The 16,809-nt window shown below is 40.5% G+C and overlaps 1 protein-coding gene across 2 annotated transcripts in view; it reads right to left on the minus strand.

Annotated features, from left to right (window-relative positions):
• The window catches only part of LOC6585874 (cytosolic carboxypeptidase Nna1), a 78,530-nt gene that overhangs the window by 46,453 nt on the left and 15,268 nt on the right, over positions 1-16,809 (minus strand). The window lies entirely within an intron of this gene.

A 16,809-nucleotide genomic window follows, 5' to 3' on the forward strand; every position in this document is an offset into this window, starting at 1 on the left:
AAATAGGATGGGTTATTAGAAAAAATATGATAAGCTGAGTATGGTATACACGAGTATACATGTCAAGTTTTAAGTCTTTAACTCTTATAGCCTCTGAGATCTAGGGGCTCACACGGACGGATGGACAGGGCTATATCGACACAGCTCGCTGCCACGCCTCCTTCTGCATGTTACATACTTTTAACAAAACCATTATACCCTATTTTCAGAAGAAGAAGTAAGAAAGCTCTAGTCAAGACTGCTCGACTACGAGATCCCCTGAACCCTTCGAGTTTCAATAAATTTTCGAATTAGGGCAAAAGCCGAAATTCTATAAAGTATATATAAATCTACATTAAAAATTTTGTGACTCTAGATCTAAAGATGTAGCATGTTACTGATTGATATTCAAGCATACGAACAGACGGGCGGACGGACGGACGGACAGAACAAGAATATATGCATATATGTACTTTGTGGAGTCTGCTACGCCTGCTTCTGCATGTTACATACATTTCACAAAACCATTATACTGTAATTAAATAAAAGTTGACCGCTTGGTTTGATCGTTGAGCAGAGAATGTTCTCCGTATTTTATTCAAATTAAATCTTAGCCTAAAATACATAGAGTTTACATAAAGAATTCTGTCGCTAAAAGCAGCGGCAGAATGGAGGTAAATAGCATGTCGTATGTGTGTGTGTATATGTTTGTATGTACATGCAGAAGGCATATACATATATTCAGGTGTTTAAGCTACGGCGTGGACGAGAACGTAACAATGCTTACGTTGCAGATCCCACGCTGCACGTCAGTCTATACATAAGTGACCGATCCTATGTATAGCTGTTATAATATAAATAAAGCAACAAAGTGTTGCTATGTTGTGAGCATGATACTCTTACTTATATTTTAGTCATATGTCAACTTCATATATTGTATACACTACAATACTGTGAGCATATGCTTATATGACATACAACATACTACACCTCCCCTTTAAAAAAAAAAATAACGTAATATAATGTAGTTATTTAAAATAAAATTTATTATTATTTTTTTTCTTTCTATACGTTATGTTGTATTCTTAAGACAAAATATTTTATTTTTTATTTATATTTTTTATATTATATATTTATATTTCTATTTTTTTTTTTTTTTTTTAAAAAAAAAAGTTTTTTTTTTTTTTGTATTATATTATTGTTATGAGTGTTTGAAGCTGCCGATCTTTTTCGACAACTCTGGCTCCAATCATTTACGAAGGCACAAAATAAAAGCCAAAACGATATAATTTATCTTATATAGGCGGAGTTAATTCGATTCGAGACAAAATATGTAGATGTTGCGCGAATGAAGACCGTTTTTGTACAGAGTTTAAAAGAATATAAGTAAAGAGGAGTATGCAATTAACAGAGCGGATGAGATTTACATATGTATGTGTGTTATGCTTTGTTATGTGCAAGAGTGCGCTAACAGCGAATGAGAATGACAAAGGTAAGAAATTAACTTAAGAGAAGCTTATTTAACTATTAAGAGCAATTATTAGCTGCTGTGCCGAACATCCTTCCCACCGTTAAAATACCATGACTTTTAACAGGATCATCAACCGGAAGGACGCACAGCTTATTGACAGCTCGACGTGTAGTTCCAGTGGGTGTACGCAGAACAGCGACTCTCACGGCTCCATCGGCTCCAGCAATGATCTCAACGGCCCGGGCTAATGGCCACTTCAAAGGTGGCAGGTTTTCATCTTTCACACAGACGACATCGTTGACCTTGATAGAAGGCAGGTGGGTCTGCCATTTTCCACGCTGTTGCAGAATTGTGAGGTATTCCTCAGTCCATCGCTTCCAAAACAACTGCTGTATGTATGTCATACGCTGCCAGCGATCGAGGCGATTGCAGTTGATCCGAGATAGGTCTGGTTCGGGGAAGTCGATAAGTGGTCGACCAATCAGGAAATGTCCTGGAGTGAGAACTCCAAGATCATCAGGGTTTTCTGAAATTGGAACAAGAGGACGAGAATTGATTATAGCCTGAATTTGGCATACCAATGTGCGCAGTTCGTCGAAACCAAGAAGTGCCGATCCCATAGACCGATATAGGTGCCTTTTAGATGTCTTCACTGCTGCCTCCCAAAGACCGCCAAAATGTGGCGAACGAGGTGGTATGAATTTCCAATCGAAGCTGTTGTTGATGCAGTAGTTGTGAACTTCAGTACGATGTTCCTGGCTCAAAAATAAACGCCTCAGATCCGCCAACTCGTTCCGTGCACCCACAAAGTTGGTTGCGTTGTCTGACCAGATGCATGTTGGAATGCCGCGTGTACTAACGAAACGCTTGAGGGCGCCCAAAAAGGCAGCTGTCGACAGATCCTTTGCAAGCTCCAGCCATACAGCCTTAGTTGTGAAACAAACGAACACGCAGATGTAGCATATTACTGATGCTCTATTTCGTCCATCGGGCTTGTAATAAAAAGGTCCACAATAGTCAACTCCAGTGATTGTGAATGCCGGTGAGCACTGTGCACGCTCCTTAGGCAAGTCTGCCATTATATGCTCAACTAGGCGAGGCCAGGATCTGCAGCAAATTATGCATTTTCGCAAAGCTCGGGCAACAGTTTTCATGCCGCCTATGGGCCAAAACTGCAGCCGAATAGCTGCAAGCAAAGCCTGCGGTCCGGCATGGTGATGCATTTGATGAAAATTAAGGGATGGTTTTTGGGTAAAATAATTGGGTGACGCGCATCGAAGCCGAGAGTAGAATGCCCCAAACGACCACCACCAAACGACTTAGTAGACCAAAATCATCCATAAACGGAAATAGCGAATGGCGCTTGACGAGTGTATATTCCTTCCATTCTGTAGGGCAGAGTATTCCGGTTGCAACTGAGCTCTTTGAGCAAGACGACATAATAGGAACGATCCTTGACGCAGATCATCCGATGATAACTCAGGAGATTTTATTTTCCGGATGAATTTAGGAACATAACCAAAGATTCGCTTCATTATTCCGAATGAATTTATGTACTTGAATGACAAAGAGATGTCCACATGCTCTGCCGACAACAAGACTCTTTGACGCATTTCAGGCAAACATGCTTCAGACAAGCAGTGCCTAGGCCAATAACATTTTTCCTCTTGCAAAAAAGGAGGTCCATGCATCCATAATTTCGAGTGCAAGAGCTCTAACGGTGCTGCTCCTTTAGATAACATATCTGCAGAATTCATCTCAGTTGGCACGTAATGCTACTCCATGCCGATTGTGAGCTGCTGTATCGCACAAATCTTGTTAGCAACAAAAACATTGAATTTGGATGGCCAAGACAAGACCACCGCTGAATCTGACCAGCAATGCATCTCACATTCGAACAAGTTCAGTTTCTCTATCTCGCTTATCAAGTTCGCAAGCAGATATGCAGCGCATAACTCAAGCTTAGCCACAGTGAGGGTCTTTAGTGGGGCGACTCTAACCTTGGAACAGAGTAGCTGCACTTTAACAGCATTATTCTTCGATGACCGAACATAAACACAAGAGCCATAGGCCTGAAGGCTAGCATCGCAGAAGGCATGTAATTCAACTCTTGCTTTAAGTTGGAGTACATAACGAGGAAATGTTGCATTGCTCACTTGATGAAAGTCCTTACGAAATTCTCTCCAAATCGTTTCCAATGATTGTGGTAGACTCTCATCCCATTGTAGCTTGTCTCTCCACATGCGTTGCAAGATGATTTTTGCCCTAGTTAATGTTGGTCCGATCAAACCTAACGGATCGTATCATCTCGCAATGGTATACAGAACTGAACGTTTTGTGTGTTTTCCAACACTAATTTTTGGCTCGAAAGTGAATACGAAGCTATCTTTTCGAGGCTCCCAGATGAGTCCAAGAGTTTTTGTCACATCGGTCCCATCGCCGAGTTTGAGAAAACTCTCCTGCTCGATTTCTGGAACCCCGCGAAGAATGTTGATTGAGTTTGAGCACCATTTTCTCAATTTGAAGTTGCCTCGCTCAAGAAGATTGGTGGTTTGTTTCATTATGTCGCGAACTTCTTCAACTGAATTGCCTACTGAGATCAGATCGTCAATCTCGCAAAACAGTTTTAGCTCCTAGTGGGTATGATGATGACTCATCCATTGCTAATTGGTGCATTGCACGAATAGCCAAAAAAGAAGCGGGCTTGGTCCCATAAGTGACGGTATTCAATTTGAAGACTAGAATGTCGTCGTCTGATGAGTTTCGCCATAAGATACATTGAAGCATTGAATCAGGCTCTGAAACCACTCTCAGCTTTGTTGTTGAACTTTCTTCTTTGTATACACAATGATGAGGCAAGAAGTATTTGTATTTAGAAATCTCTGCGCTGGGCACCGGTGACATATGGTTGAGATCAATATATTCTTTCATAAATGCAGAGTATTTTTCCTTCATAGCATGATTTCGAGCAAACTTACGCTCCAAATTTAAGAGCCGACGCTTGGCCTGCACATAAGAGTCGCCCAAAGATTCGAAGCCTTGCTTTTTTGGCAAGCAGACTAAGTATTCCCCGGAAGACATTCGACGATGAGTTGTGATGAAATGCTGCTGACAGTGGAGCTCCTCTGTTGTTACCTTGGCGAGAGGCTCGAAAACGTGCTCCACTTCCCAAAATTTACGAACCAAATAATCAAGCGGAGCGCTGTTTTTGGTATCATCCGAAAGTCTTTGAGTTGCGATGAACGACACCTGATATGATCCAACCGAGTTGAGTTTTCTGCAAGACTGGCAACCCAGGTGCCAACATAATTTGCCCAATACACAACAGCTCAAAGAAAAGACCAGCTCCGATGAGAAGATCAATCCGCTGTGACTTATAAAATAAGGGATCAGCTAACTTTATATTTGAGGGTATGTTCCAACTATTAGTAGACATTGAAATTCCAGGCTGATTATCAGTAATCGTCTCGGCGATGATTGCGCTGATGGTAGTTGAGTAATCTGAAATCCGCGATTTCAGAACGAGATCGACTGAGTATCCTTCAGTTGAGAAGCTAGCATCTCCAATGCCAGAAACTGCAGTAAGCGACTTTCTTTTTCGAAGCTGAAGCTGATTAGCGAATTGCGTGGTAGCAAAGTGAAGTTGAGATCCTTAATCTAAGAGTTAGGATTATAGCAGTGGCTAGAAGCACAACATCAGACGAATGAGGCGACAGATGAGCTTGAGGCAAAGAAGGTGACATTGCAACCATATCAGAGGAATGTATTGCATTTGTTTGTTGGACAGTGTTGGATGTATCTACTGAAGATTGATTGTAATGCAATAAGGTATGGTGCTTCGATTGACAAGTGCGGCAGGTACTAGATTTGCAATCTTTCAGCTGATGCCCGTTTCTTAAGCAATTTAGGCACAGAGCGAGTCTCTTGGCCTCCTTATGTCGTGCAATGGGTGACAATTGCTCAAAACGCTTACATTGAAATATCATGTGGCTCGTGTCTTCGCAAAAGACACAACGACTGGGAGTTTTGGAAGCAACAAATGATTTTCTTAAATGTGTACTCACGATCTTCCCTGACTTGCCAACCTGACCATCCTGCAAAACTTGATCCACATTTTCAAGCATTCGACACCGCTCTTGCAAGAACGTTGACAACTTGGCCCACGATGGTAACTCATTTGCTGATGATCGTTCCTCCCATTTGGCCTGGGTGCATTTGTCCAATTTCTGCAACACTGTCTGCACGATGATACAATCAGCGACTTCTTCCCTCGATGCAAGAGAATCCATAGCACGAATGTGAGATGTAACCTTATTCGCCAACTGCCTCAATCTGCCCACAGATGAATCTGTCTTCTCAAGCCCAAATATCGCTCTGATGTGTGCCTGTAAAATAAAACGTTTATTATCAAATCGACGTTGAAGAATATCCAGAGCGACGCTATAGTTAGCCTTATTTATTTCCAATGAGCTGATGGTATCCAGCGCAGCACCACTTAAGCAGGACCGAAGATGTTGGAGCTTCTCAATAGGGCTGAGATCAGAGTCAGCATCTATGATCGTTTTGAACATAGAGAAAAAGTTTTCCCACTCAGTATAGATTCCACTAAATTTTGGCAATTCCAACTGCGGCAAACGCGACCGATTTGACATAACGAGCACTGGATGAGTATTTGTAAAGCTTGTATTAAGTGTCGAAGAAAGCTGTTGATTTGGTAGAATTGATTCAAATTTCGCAGGTAAATCACTGGATATGGACTCAAAATTTGATTCTTCTAAGTTAGTGTGAACCGCATCGAAATTTGACTCTAATTTGGTGATCGAGTCCAAAAGTACACGTAAATCACACGAATCCATAGACTTTCAAGTATATCGAACAGCGCTTTCGTTTTAAGCTTTAGATAAGTGACCTGAGATGCAGGCATTTGATCAGCACTCGATTCTAAATTATTCATTTTAGTCACAAATTTATTTGTTTTATGTTCACTTCTGAAAGAACACTTGCAATTGCAAAGTTAATGCACAAGCTAATATTACCACTTATACACTTCTAATTTAACTGCACCTTTTATATGAGAGCCCACTGTACATATGTATGTATGTTTGTAAATGTGTGATCGACACAGCTATTTTCGGAATAGCTGTGTGGACGCTGCACAAAAAAGGCGCCAAACGCGATGATCAACGGACGAAAATGAACAAGTAAGAAAGCTCCAGTCGAGACTGCTCGACTAGGAGATACCCTTTATGCGTGGGTGCTTGTGTGTGTATGTGTGTGTATGCGTGTGTGTGTATGTATGTCTGTGGTTGCGTACGTGCGTGTGTGTGTGTGTGTGTGCGTGTTTCTTGTGTAAGCTGAAAGACGCGAAAAATTATTGAAATATCTATTGCTCCAAGGGTTCAGGGGATCTCGTAGTCGAGCAGTCTCGACTAGAGCTTTCTTACCTGTTTTTCCTAGGTCCGTGTATATCACGCGCATATCAAGTTTTTCTTTATATATCGATAACTACTCCCGATATTTTATTATCGATTAAAACACTTATCGAAAGCTAGTTATTTAATTATATATCCAACACCTTTCGAGCTAGAGCTTCCAAATTTTATGTGTATATGTATTTTACATAATTTCGATTTTTGTTGTAATTTGCCCCCCCATCCTTATATCCACCCCCTCACCCTCACCTTTGTAAAAAGCGTATTTCAAGTACTAGAGACTTGTGCTTTAGAATGTACATACATTTTTACCATATGATTACGCCCTGAAAGTTTCATTAAGATTGTACATCTAGAAATTAAATTATTCAACAAATAAATTCTTATAATGTTGCCCACACTGCAGCGCAGCCCAAGCGCAGTCGCTGCTTACTGCGCAGTTAGCAGATCGCGTTCTAATACGTTCGTTTGTATGTGCCGAAATGAAGTGCAGAGTGATTAGAATATCAGATTAGAGGGTTCAGGGTATCTCCTAGTCGAGTAGGCTCGACTAGAGTCTTCTTACTTGTTTTTTATTTAATTTTTTTTTTTTTTTTATACCGTGAACCCATTGAAAATGGGAAATCAGGGTATAATGGTTTTGTTGAAATGTATGTAACAGGCAGAAGGAGGCGTGGCAGACCCCACAAAGTATATATATTCTTGATCAGGGCGACGAGCTGAGTCGATTTGGCCCTGTCCGTCTGTCTGTCTGTCTGTCTGTCCGTCCGTCCGTCTGTCCGTCTGTCCGTATGTTTAAACGCGTCGATTTCCGAAGATATAAGAGCTAGAGACTTGAATTTTTTTTTTTAAATGACCGTATATACAGCGCGGACGTCGAGTTTGCTTTTAAAATTCGATAAATCATCCCGTTATGTTTTTATCGAGTAAAAACATTCAAGTTCAAATCAGATGCCACTATAGGTAATTGTGAATGATTTTTCTTTTTTTTTTTATTTCTCAAATATTCAATATAATATGTAGATCATATGCTGAAAGTTTCATTAAATTCCGTTCAGTCAAAAATTAATAAAAAATAATCAAGTATTTGGCCAATTAACAAACGCACGTGCAGCAGCTACAACAGCATCGTATGCGTGTGCACACATACATTCAAACTTCTTCTAGAAACATTCGTTGAATCACATCAGTTGTTAGTTTCGGTTAGTTTTGGTAGATGGCGCAGCAGCAGTGAATCTATTTGAGTTTTGCCAGCGCCACTAGCAGGAGTGAGGTGGCCTAGTGTGTTAGCTTCATGACGCTCGATCGAGGATTCGCGGTTCGAATCCCGATCGATGCAACTGATGTTAATTTTTTTTAATTGTTTCAAAATATTTTTATATTTTCATAAACGAGTTTTCACTTTAATTTATATTTTTAAATACACCGAAATTGAAATTTTAACCATACTTTATGTGCTTTTTTAATAGTTTGGTTATTCTAGCAGATTCTTAGAATCACATCAGCAGTTAGTTTCGTTTAGTTTTGGTAGATGGCGCTGCAGCAGTGAATGTATTTGAGTTTTGCCAGCACCACTAGCAGGAGTGAGGTGGCCTAGTGTGTTAGCTGCATGACGCTCGATCGGGAAGTTGCGGTTCGAATCCCGATCGATGCAACTGATGTTAACTTTTTTAATTGTTTCAAAATATTTTTATATTTTATTAAATGAGTTTGGTATTTTATTTATATTTTTAAATACATCGAAATTGAAATTTCAGCCATACTAAATGGGCATTTTTATTTGTTGGGTTCAGGGTAGTATCTAGTCGAGAACTCTCGACTAGAGTTTTCTTACTTGTTTTTTTTTTTTTAATAAAAAAATAAATTCATTTCATTGTTCAAGAGATGATCGTAATAGTAAAATGATAATTATTATGTAAATATTTTTAAAATATTTTTATTTTTATTCATATTGATTATCTTTAAATTGGTTGATCATACCAATTGTATGTCTTCATCTGTTTCCATGTCCGTAATGAACGTCTTCATTGGACCGTACTTCAGAAAAATTTTGAATATTGCTTTGGCAATAGTTGTTGCACTTTTATTTGCAATTTCAGACAGTAAAATTATCATTGTGTGTAATCAGTATCGCTTTTCGATCGTTATTAACTATTATTAGGGTCACCGGCTTGAGTAGCGCAACTCTAAAATATGTTACTGCCCTTATTATTAAAAGAGTCTGTTGAAACTAGTTCAAAGATCTTTTGCACGGTGCCTCTTGTGTTGTCTGATTATATATACACCGGCTTGTCATGCAAGCCTTTGGAAAATCTGACCTAAGTCGAGAATTCCATTGGAGTACAAAATCGCTAACATCAATTCTTGCTATAATTTCTTCATGTTTCTAAAAACATGTCGATTTGTTATATGCAAGGCCACTACTTTTCATATTTCGTCATTACAAATGACGTTGGGCTTAGAAGCGTTTGTTAAGAGATTGCATAGGCAAATCTTCTTGAACATATCCTGCAGGAATTTTTCTGTTTACTTGCCTGGTAGTGATATTATATGACGAAATAGGTAATAAGTTCAAGGCTGAAATCGACAATATCAAGTCAGCAAGAACACAAAATTTCAAATTGAAAAGGGTCAATACAAAGTTGTGTGAATATAAATCAAATAAAATTAAAATTTTTTTTAATTGGTATTACAAAAAAATTAGTATATACCCTCTCATTTCTTGAACAATAAATATAGATTTATAAAATTTTAAAAATACATATATATATATATTGTATAAACCCGTGTTTGCCCGGATTTAAATAAACACAGTTATCGGTTAGTTAATTTGCAAAGTAATATTTATTTATTCACGCGTCGTTTACAATGATCAGCCACGCTCGCTGGAAGGAAGAATAGAAGTAGCAAAAGGAACAAAAGTAACAACAATAATAAAGCTCGCATACGAAAGCTCATTCCGTGGCTTGTGCCGCGGAGCTTTCTGTGAGTGGATCGTCTTCCACAGTATTTTTCAGCTTCATCTTCAACCCATTGTCCTGCGCGCCGGGTCCAGTTTCCGGTACTTGAGGCGTTTGCCTATGTGTGACTGTGTTCTGGACACTATCGGTTGTCGCTGCAGCTCCATGAGTACCTGTAACTGTAATCTTTTTAAATGACTCACATCCCTTGTTAGTGTTTTTCCTCCTCCTTGCACTTGAACTATATTCCCCTTTCTGTTGATCACCACGTACTCGGTTGTATCGAACGTGGGTGTCAGTTTATGTGGGCACAGGACATTCTTCAGCACGATTTTGTCGCCGGGTTGGATATCCGATGTTTTGGCGACTCTTCTCTTGTCTGCTCTCTCTTTTCCCTTTTGTTTGTTTAAGCAATCTAAGTCTCTTTCCGAGGATTCACCAACATCACCTACCAAGTCCTGAATGTCTGGTATTTTGTCTCTAATGATTCTCTTAAACATCAATTCCGACGGGGCTGCTCCTGTGGTCCCATGCGGTGTGACGTTGTACATCATGACGAAGTTTTGAATCTCTTGTTTATAGTCTTTCCCTTTCGACCACGCGATTTTTAGGCGTTTTACTAAAGACCTGTTCATATTTTCTACTTCGCCATTCGCCTGTGGCCAATATGGTGGAGTCGTTATTTGGGTAATACCGTTGTTCCGGCAAAAATCTTGAAATTCGAGACTTACGAATTGCCGACCGTTGTCGGTTCTCAGCGTTCGTGGTATTCCCAAACGAGAAAATATCTCCTGCATTTGTTCGATTAATACTTTTGAAGAGATAGTTTTAATAAATTTAAATTCCATGTATCTGGAAAAGTAGTCGATTAACACCAGTACATGGTCGTTGCTTGGCAAAGGGCCCAGTAAGTCGGATGCGACACATTGCCAAGGGCCAGCTGGGAACGCATGTCGATCCATTGGTGCTGGTTTATTCGCCAACGATACGGAGATGCAGTCTCTACAGGCATTGACAAAACTTTCTGCTTCTCGGTCGATCCTTGGCCACCACACCCTTGAATGTAGTCTCCGTTTTATAGCAGATTCGCCCGGATGACCCTCGTGGGCTAGCTCGAGCACTAGAGATCGTAGCATTGTTGGTATGACTATTTTGCTTCCGCGTAAAAGTACATTGCCAACTGCCGATAGCTCCCATCGGAATGGATAATATGGACTGGATGCGTTTGCCTCCCATGAGTTGGTGCTAAGGCAGGTCATTGTATCAATTATTTCCTCGTCCTGCATACTTTTGTCCATGATTTCCGATATGGTTAGTGACTTTGGTACCCCTTTTTCTACAATTTGAAAGATATTCTGCTCATCTTGCCAATCAAAAGCTTCCACTTTAGTTATTTGGTTATTTAGTTATTTTTAACCATACTTTATGTGCTTTTTTAATAGTTTGGTTATTCTAGCAGATTCTTAGAATCACATCAGCAGTTAGTTTCGTTTAGTTTTGGTAGATGGCGCTGCAGCAGTGAATGTATTTGAGTTTTGCCAGCACCACTAGCAGGAGTGAGGTGGCCTAGTGTGTTAGCTGCATGACGCTCGATCGGGAAGTTGCGGTTCGAATCCCGATCGATGCAACTGATGTTAACTTTTTTAATTGTTTCAAAATATTTTTATATTTTATTAAATGAGTTTGGTATTTTATTTATATTTTTAAATACATCGAAATTGAAATTTCAGCCATACTAAATGGGCATTTTTATTTGTTGGGTTCAGGGTAGTATCTAGTCGAGAACTCTCGACTAGAGTTTTCTTACTTGTTTTTTTTTTTTTAATAAAAAAATAAATTCATTTCATTGTTCAAGAGATGATCGTAATAGTAAAATGATAATTATTATGTAAATATTTTTAAAATATTTTTATTTTTATTCATATTGATTATCTTTAAATTGGTTGATCATACCAATTGTATGTCTTCATCTGTTTCCATGTCCGTAATGAACGTCTTCATTGGACCGTACTTCAGAAAAAAATTTTGAATATTGCTTTGGCAATAGTTGTTGCACTTTTATTTGCAATTTCAGACAGTAAAATTATCATTGTGTGTAATCAGTATCGCTTTTCGATCGTTATTAACTATTATTAGGGTCACCGGCTTGAGTAGCGCAACTCTAAAATATGTTACTGCCCTTATTATTAAAAGAGTCTGTTGAAACTAGTTCAAAGATCTTTTGCACGGTGCCTCTTGTGTTGGCTGATTATATATACACCGGCTTGTCATGCAAGCCTTTGGAAAATCTGACCTAAGTCGAGAATTCCATTGGAGTACAAAATCGCTAACATCAATTCTTGCTATAATTTCTTCATGTTTCTAAAAACATGTCGATTTGTTATATGCAAGGCCACTACTTTTCATATTTCGTCATTACAAATGACGTTGGGCTTAGAAGCGTTTGTTAAGAGATTGCATAGGCAAATCTTCTTGAACATATCCTGCAGGAATTTTTCTGTTTACTTGCCTGGTAGTGACTTCAGGTCTTTTATAAAATTTTGGTCCTGGCCAGTTGAGATTCTTAGTCGCCTTTTACGACAAGCGTTCTCTCACTGTGGTTGTATTCTAGAGCCCCGCGACCACACGGGTGCATTTGAGGCAGACTTTAGTTACATATTAAATCATAATTGATTTGTATGTTGGATATTATTATATCCATTATAGGTATCATACCAAGATATTATATGACGAAATAGGTAATAAGTTCAAGGCTGAAATCGACAATATCAAGTCAGCAAGAACACAAAATTTCAAATTGAAAAGGGTAAATACAAAGTTGTGTGAATATAAATCAAATAAAATTAAAATTTTTTTTAATTGGTATTACAAAAAAATTAGTATATACCCTCTCATTTCTTGAACAATAAATATAGATTTATAAAATTTTAAAAATACATATATATATATATTGTATAAACCCGTGTTTGCCCGGATTTAAATAAACACAGTTATCGGTTAGTTAATTTGCAAAGTAATATTTATTTATTCACGCGTCGTTTACAATGATCAGCCACGCTCGCTGGAAGGAAGAATAGAAGTAGCAAAAGGAACAAAAGTAACAACAATAATAAAGCTCGCATACGAAAGCTCATTCCGTGGCTTGTGCCGCGGAGCTTTCTGTGAGTGGATCGTCTTCCACAGTATTTTTCAGCTTCATCTTCAACCCATTGTCCTGCGCGCCGGGTCCAGTTTCCGGTACTTGAGGCGTTTGCCTATATGTGACTGTGTTCTGGACACTATCGGTTGTCGCTGCAGCTCCATGAGTACCTGTAACTGTAATCTTTTTTAAATGACTCACATCCCTTGTTAGTGTTTTTCCTCCTCCTTGCACTTGAACTATATTCCCCTTTCTGTTGATCACCACGTACTCGGTTGTATCGAACGTGGGTGTCAGTTTATGTGGGCACAGGACATTCTTCAGCACGATTTTGTCGCCGGGTTGGATATCCGATGTTTTGGCGACTCTTCTCTTGTCTGCTCTCTCTTTTCCCTTTTGTTTGTTTAAGCAATCTAAGTCTCTTTCCGAGGATTCACCAACATCACCTACCAAGTCCTGAATGTCTGGTATCTTGTCTCTAATGATTCTGTTAAACATCAATTCCGACGGGGCTGCTCCTGTGGTCCCATGCGGTGTGACGTTGTACATCATGACGAAGTTTTGAATCTCTTGTTTATAGTCTTTCCCTTTCGACCATGCGATTTTTAGGCGTTTTACTAAAGACCTGTTCATATTTTCTACTTCGCCATTCGCCTGTGGCCAATATGGTGGAGTCGTTATTTGGGTAATACCGTTGTTCCGGCAAAAATCTTGAAATTCGAGACTTACGAATTGCCGACCGTTGTCGGTTCTCAGCGTTCGTGGTATTCCCAAACGAGAAAATATCTCCTGCATTTGTTCGATTAATACTTTTGAAGAGATACTTTTAATAAATTTAAATTCCATGTATCTGGAAAAGTAGTCGATTAACACCAGTACATGGTCGTTGCTTGGCAAAGGGCCCAGTAAGTCGGATGCGACACATTGCCAAGGGCCAGCTGGGAACGCATGTCGATCCATTGGTGCTGGTTTATTCGCCAACGATACGGAGATGCAGTCGCTACAGGCCTTGACAAAACTTTCTGCTTCTCGGTCGATCCTTGGCCACCACACCCTTGAATGTAGTCTCCGTTTCATAGCAGATTCGCCCGGATGACCCTCGTGGGCTAGCTCGAGCACTAGAGATCGTAGCATTGTTGGTATGACTATTTTGCTTCCGCGTAAAAGTACATTGCCAACTGCCGATAGCTCCCATCGGAATGGATAATATGGACTGGATGCGTTTGCCTCCCATGAGTTGGTGCTAAGGCAGGTCATTGTATCAATTATTTCCTCGTCCTGCATACTTTTGTCCATGATTTCCGATATGGTTAGTGACTTTGGTACCCCTTTTTCTACAATTTGAAAGATATTCTGCTCATCTTGCCAATCAAAAGCTTCCACTTTAGTTATTTGGCAAAGACGCGACACGGAATCTGCGATATTTTCTTTTCCGGCTTTATAAATGACCCGAAATCGGTAAGACTGCAGACGTAGCAACCAGCGTTCGATCCGTGCCGGTGGTTTCGAAGTTGGTTTGAAGATGGATTCTAAAGGCTTGTGGTCCGTTACCAGATCAAATTCCAGTCCCGCTAAGTAGTAGTAGAATTTCTCCACTGCCCACACTAGTGCCAAACATTCTTTCTCCGTTTGTGAATATCTTTTCTCCACGTCAGTTAGGCTTTTACTGGCGAACGATACGATATGATGCACGTTGCTGTCATCAATCTGCTCTAGAACAGCTCCCAATGCCACCGGGCTTGCATCGGCTATGAGACACGTACGAAAATTTTTATTAAAATATGACAGATTTGTTACCTCGACGACTTGCTTCTTCAAGATATCGAAAGCTCGTTGTTCCTTGTCGCTCCATTCGAATGTGGTGTTTGCCTTTATTAATCTTCTCAATGGCTTAGTCGTGTTGGCTAGATCTGGTATAAATTTCCCAACGTATGTTACGAGGCCTAGAAAACTTCTTGTCTCCTCCTTAGTTTTCGGGGCCCGGAAGCCTGCGATCACTTTTACCTTCTCTGGATCCGCTTCAATACCATGGTCCGACAGAATGGGACCTAGGAATTTGAGTTTATTAGGTTTATACACACATTTCTGTTCATTCAGCACCACGTTGTGGGCATCAAAGATTTTCAGAACTGCTTTTAGTGCCTTGTCGTGCTCCTCCTCGTTTTTGCCAAATACGATGACAACGTCAATATAGTTAAGAGCATTTGAACAGCCTGCTAGCAATTCTTCCAGCCGCCTCTGAAATATTTCTGGGGCCGAGTTAACCCCAAAGAATAGTCTTTTGTAACGAAATAGTCCCTTGTGTGTAATAAATATAGTGATCTGCCGACTCGATTCGTCGAGCTCCAATTGGTGATAGGCATTTCTCAGATCCAGCCTAGAAAAGTATTTTGCCTCTCGAAGCGTGGTCATAAACATGTCGAATGTTGGCAGTGGGTGATTCTCTCTTGAGATGGCTAGATTCGCTCTTCGCATTTCCAGACATAGCCTTATTTCTCCGTTCCCTTTAAATGCAACTACCACTGGCGAAATCCATGGGCTCGGTCCACGAACTGGTTCTATGATATCTTGCTGCACCGCCTGGTTTATCCTTTCTGCGATTTGGTCCTCTAACGCAGCCGGGAATCTGCGCATTGGCTGCTGCACTGGTCTCACATTGTGGTCAATGGCCAGTCTCACAGGTGATGCTTTCCATTTGGGAAAACATGTGTGAGCTTCCACTCTATTTACGTTTAAGCCAAGTTTTAGGACGTTGAGTTGCACGGCTGTGTCTCGACCCAGTAACGATTGTCTCCCATTTTCGATTACATAAAATGTGGCAATCATTTCTGGTCTTTCTTGAACTCTAATCGGGGCTTCAAAGACGTTAACCACTCTCAACGCCTCGTCCGACGCATAAGCTTTGAACTGGGTAGCCGAAGTGGTGCGAATATTAAACACCGTCGCCTGTTTACGATTCAATCGCAGCCAATCGCCGTGGCTTATCAGGTTGTACCGCGATCCTGAGTCAATGATCATCTGCAGCTGGGATCCCCCAACTAGGCATGACACGGTTTCTTCTCCTCCTGGCTCGCTAATCACTTTAAAACAGTTTGACCAACCCTGGCCGCCCTGACTTTTAGCCTCTTCCTCATCGATGGCGTGCACGTGGGACTCCGAGGTTCGCGGTCGCTTGCGTTGATACTCATATGGTGTGCTACGCTGCCTCTTTAATGTGGTTTTGCACATACGAGCATAATGTCCGAACCGGGAACACTTATTACATTTCGATTTCCTTGCCGGGCATGCCATATTCCGTTCATCATGGTCTTCTGCTCCACACCGGCCACACACGACACCTACTTTGTCTTGTCTCCTTGACTGAACCGCGATTTTCTTTACAATCTCGGCATCCGGCGGGATCAGCATTGCCTCTGACTGCTGGTTCACTTGTTCTTCAATGGTGCACATATTTATTATCTCCTCCAGCTTCAGCTCCGATTCCAGTAGCTTCTTTTTAAACGTGGCCTTAGCCCAGGCATTAATTATTTTATCCGCAATGCAGATCTCCTGGATTTCAATCTTGGTTGTTCCGAACGAGCACTTGCTGGCTTGTTGTCTTAGACGCAACAAGAACTCGGCAAAGCACTCACCTTGGCGAGGCGTCATGCTGTCTCTCGAAAACTGCGTTACGTTGCGGTGAAAAGTATTCATTCAGTTTGTCCACCAGTGGAGTAAATACGTCATTTTCGATGTTCGCATCGTATGGCACCAACGCGCCTGGCAGACTGTACACTACCTCTTGTAGCTGTGGTCCCCCTAGATGGAGTAATTTGTTTCGCTTTTTGA

Source organism: Drosophila mojavensis, unplaced genomic scaffold (genome assembly GCF_018153725.1).
Source record: "Drosophila mojavensis isolate 15081-1352.22 unplaced genomic scaffold, ASM1815372v1 contig_72, whole genome shotgun sequence".
Taxonomy (NCBI): Eukaryota; Metazoa; Arthropoda; class Insecta; order Diptera; family Drosophilidae; genus Drosophila; species Drosophila mojavensis.